This window comes from Pieris brassicae, chromosome 14, assembly GCF_905147105.1.
Source record: "Pieris brassicae chromosome 14, ilPieBrab1.1, whole genome shotgun sequence".
Classification (NCBI taxonomy): Eukaryota; Metazoa; Arthropoda; class Insecta; order Lepidoptera; family Pieridae; genus Pieris; species Pieris brassicae.
Window position 1 is genome coordinate 115,001 of NC_059678.1, and position 5,000 is coordinate 120,000.

Below are 5,000 nucleotides of genomic sequence, written 5' to 3' on the forward strand. Positions count from 1 at the left end.
GTCACAATAATTTCGTACACACTACAATTGCACAAACACCGCACGCACACACTGGGCGCAACCGCTAGAGCAGCGGGCGCGCGCGTTTCGCTTCCTCTCGCGAGAGTAAGAGAAACTGAGCCGAACGCGACAACTTTCAACGACAGCGTCGAGACACGTCGACGCGCGCACCGGCGCCGACCGTCGCGCGATCGCCATGCGGGACCGGGACGATGCGAGCAAACACGCGCGACGCGTAAACGCGAACGTCGTTGTCGTCGTTGTCGTTGTCGTTGCGTAAAGACTCGACGCGCACCCGTGCCGCGGGAGACACGGTGCGGCGGGGAGAATTTATTTGTGCGACAAAAGTATCGTATAGACGTGGCTTAACACGGCCAATACGGATGACGAGTCGTAATCGAACATATATTCGAACGGATCGTTCGGCCGCTCGGCGGCCTAGCGAAACCGTCAATTGCACGCGCGACAGAGATGCGGCGCTACGACCGGAGTCGCAGCGATCGCCGCTCGTCACGCGAACAGTGTGGCTTTTTGTTTTTATGCAGCCGGCCCTCAGACAGGAGTGGTCCTGGATATTTCTCCACGGACCGCAATGTGCGTTCGAAATGTCGATGTTCAAATGTGTCCTGCAGTTCACACTATGACGCGCAGTTAACTGCGTTCTTCATCGACCCGCGAGCCAAGTGATCCACCGTTCAGGGTAATCGTTTTGTTTTTGTGTGTGTTTTTGTATGAGAAAATATAAAAGGTGCGAAAAAATTAAACAAAAAAATTTGAAAATAATACTTATCATTAACGTGTACGACAAATGAAAAGAAAGAAAATCTCTTTTATTTGCGTGGTTGTACACAAAAATTAAAATATTATTTCAAAGTATCAATAGGCGATAGCGAACGCTAATCAAAGCGTGTCGCAACGCACACGTCGCGAATCGACGAGAGAGAGTCAACCGTCTCGGATTCGATTTTGATTCGTATCATTCACGTGTTTTTGTATTTTTTTCTTTTTTTGCGAGTCTTTGACAACAACAAAACAAAAAGAAAAAACCAACGTTAATGATCCTTCCGCAGGTTCCCCTACGGAAACCTTGTTACGACTTTTACTTCCTCTAAATGATCAAGTTTGGTCAACTTCCCAGCAACGCCGACGGCCGTGAGGCCACCGCGTGTCGGTCCGAAGACCTCACTAAATCATTCAATCGGTAGTAGCGACGGGCGGTGTGTACAAAGGGCAGGGACGTAATCAACGCGAGCTTATGACTCGCGCTTACTAGGAATTCCTCGTTTATGGGGGATAATTGCAAACCCCAATCCCCAGCACGAAGGAGTTTCAACGGGTTGCCCGGGCCTCTAGGCCAGGGAGAACATGTTGATTCCTTCAGTGTAGCGCGCGTGCGGCCCAGGACATCTAAGGGCATCACAGACCTGTTATTGCTCAATCTCGTGCGGCTCGAAGCCGCCGGTCCCTCTAAGAAGAATTTTAATACGTCGCCAGTGAGTTGCGCTCCCCGAGAGTCGCGCACACCTTGAATGACGACGCCTATTTAGCAGGCTAGAGTCTCGTTCGTTACCGGAATTAACCAGACAAATCGCTCCACCAACTAAGAACGGCCATGCACCACCACCCACCGAATCAAGAAAGAGCTGTTAATCTGTCAATCCTTCCGGTGTCCGGGCCTGGTGAGATTTCCCGTGTTGAGTCAAATTAAGCCGCAGGCTCCACTCCTGGTGGTGCCCTTCCGTCAATTCCTTTAAGTTTCAGCTTTGCAACCATACTCCCCCCGGAGTCCAAAATCTTTGGTTTCCCGGAAGCTGCCCGCCGAGCCATTGTAGTAACGTCGGCGGATCGCTAGATGACATATTTACGGTTAGAACTAGGGCGGTATCTAATCGCCTTCGAACCTCTAACTTTCGTTCTTGATTGATGAAAACACCTTTGGCAAATGCTTTCGCTGATGTTCGTCTTGCGACGATCCAAGAATTTCACCTCTAACGTCGCAATACGAATGCCCCCAGTTATCCCTATTAATCATTACCTCGGAGTTCTGAAAACCAACAAAATAGAACCGAGATCATATTCTATTATTCCATGCACGAAATATTCAAGCGGCATTTTGAGCCCGCTTTGAGCACTCTAATTTGTTCAAAGTAAAATTGTCGGCCCACCTCGACACTCACCGAAGAGCACCGCGATAGGATTTTGATATTGAACCGGCGTTTTACCGCCGGCTCACCGACGATATGCTCCGCAGACGTGTCAGTATCACCGCGGATGCGGTGCACCGACAGCGCGGCGCACAAATGCAACTACGAGCTTTTTAACCGCAACAATTTTAGTATACGCTATTGGAGCTGGAATTACCGCGGCTGCTGGCACCAGACTTGCCCTCCAATTGTTCCTCGTTAAAATATTTAAAGTGTACTCATTCCGATTACGAGGCCTCGTAAGAGTCCCGTATCGTTATTTTTCGTCACTACCTCCCCGTGCCGGGAGTGGGTAATTTGCGCGCCTGCTGCCTTCCTTGGATGTGGTAGCCGTTTCTCAGGCTCCCTCTCCGGAATCGAACCCTGATTCCCCGTTACCCGTGACAACCATGGTAGTCGCAGAAACTACCATCGAAAGTTGATAAGGCAGACATTTGAAAGATGCGTCGCCGGTACTGGACCGTGCGATCGGCAAAAGTTATCCAGATTCATCAAAATTAACGACTTCGGACGCATGGCCCTCCGCCGATTGGTTTTGATCTAATAAAAGCACTCATCCCATCACTGGTCAGAGTTCTGATTGCATGTATTAGCTCTAGAATTACCACAGTTATCCAAGTAACTGAGTAAGATCTAAGGAACCAAAACTGATATATTGAGCCATTCGCGGTATCGCCTTAATACGGCTTGCACTGAGACATGCATGGCTTAATCTTTGAGACAAGCATATAACTACTGGCAGGATCAACCAGGGAGCTGCTTACGCAAACGACACGCCTACACCGCGGTCACGCGGCTTCGGCGAGCCGCTGGCTCGGCGGCGTCGAGGGGCGCGCGCTTGCGCGCGCGCCTTCTCGACACGCGTGAACGTAACGCGTCGAATTTGCACGCGACGCGACGTTCGCGCTTCATATCGATAGACTAACTTTGACCGGTCTACGAGCGGCCGTCCCGTCACGATCTCGCAACGAGGTGATGTACAACGATGCTCGACCACTGTGAGGGACATAAAACTGCAACGAACACGACCCCGCGGGCGGGAATCGATGTTGTGACAATTTGAAAATTGAACATTCATCTAAACGCAACTTCTCAATTTTTATTCAATACGTTATTGTAAACATATTAAAACTCGGCTGGCAATTACATGCGCACACACACGCATGATTCGCACTAGATACGATCAACGCCCGGAGCTTGAGGGATAAATTCCAACACGACGCTGCGCACACCGTTTCGACGATGGGCGCGTGTGCGTCCTCTTTTATACATTCTTTCCATATACGGTCGCCGTGGCGACCGCGCACGTGTCGAACACGCTAGGCGCCCTGCGTTGAGGTGTGCCTAGAAGCGTATTCTTTTAACATCACAGATAACACCGGGGGAGACGGTCCCAAATCTTGGTCGATTGGTAACATCACCATACGGTCTGCGAACGCGGTGCTATAATATAATTTTATATTATATTATATAAAATATGAGGAGGAGTAGTATGTATATTCTTTGTTATTTTGTGTTGACACAAGAGAGATATATAAAATGTACTATACACCACACACACAGAGAGAGAGAGAGCTGGGAAAGATCTCGGCGGTCTCGCATTCGAAATACGAATTTGATATAATTTCCTCCGAAAATCCATACCCATATCTATATCATCCATGCGCGAATATATGTATATAATATTCTCACACTTCGCACAAACACAAAAACAAGAACACATTCTATTCTCTCTCGTCCGTCGTTCGTGTCTATTTGAGACGAACGACGCGCGGCAACGAGAACGAGTCGACGCTGTGCGCACGACTGTTTCGCTCCACATCTATACCGAGAGCAATAGTCCGCGTCGGCATTGGAGCGGACGTCGAATGTTTCTCGTAGAGCGAGCGAGAGAGAGACGATTTTTCATTTTATTATGTATGTGTATTGGCGTGCAGTAGTAGCACGTAGTAGTACTAGTAGTAGTAGTAAAAAAATATTATTATTTATTTTATTGACTGATATGATTTTGTTTGTTTTCTTTTTTTTGCATAGACATTTGTATTGATAGATATGTTTCTCGTTGAAGCTCGCAGCACACGCTCAGAGAAATGGCAATGTGGGTTTATTTGAAGAAAAGAAAAAACAAAAAAAACAATTATATTTATTAATAATATGTATGTATGTATGTATGTATGTATGTATGTATGTATGTATGTATGTATGTATGTATGTATGTATAATAATGAATTATAATAATTATTCCGATGCAACGTCAGAGGAAAATGTTTCTCGTACAGGTGCGGCGCGCGACGGCCGGCCGCTCGACAGTTTCGCGCCGAATGTTTCTCGTTGAAGCTCGCAGCACACGCTCAGAGAAATGGCAATGTGGGTTTATTTGAAGAAAAGAAAAAACAAAAAAAACAATTATATTTATTAATAATATGTATGTATGTATGTATGTATGTATGTATAATAATGAATTATAATAATTATTCCGATACAATGTCAGAGGAAAATGTTTCTCGTACAAGATCGCCACGCGACGCGACAAGATGCCGTTCAACGGCACGATATCTACAACTCTGTCGATAGATATGTAGATAGTATCTACTCTGTCAAGTATATGTGTGTAACGTGTGGTGGTGTGTGGTGTGGGGTTTTGTTAGCGATAGCGATACGTTTCTAGTTAAAATTGAATATTTAAAAATAAAAACTCTTCTGGTAAGAAAAACTATTTATGGTTTATTATGGTGTGTCTAGTGCAACAACATCAACATTGTCATAATCATAATAATATAATTATTATTAGGGCTA

General features: G+C 46.3%; 2 non-coding genes across 2 annotated transcripts; both read right to left on the bottom strand.

The window, feature by feature from the left end:
- Positions 1 to 546: 546 nt before the first annotated feature.
- Positions 547 to 703, bottom strand: LOC123718245. The gene has a single exon (XR_006754947.1). It is a non-coding gene; the product is annotated as a 5.8S ribosomal RNA (ribosomal RNA).
- Positions 704 to 1,053: 350 nt separating this feature from the next.
- On the bottom strand, positions 1,054 to 2,959 carry LOC123718257. Its single transcript, XR_006754958.1, has one exon. It is a non-coding gene; the product is annotated as a small subunit ribosomal RNA (ribosomal RNA).
- Between the last annotated feature and the right edge of the window lie 2,041 nt (positions 2,960 to 5,000).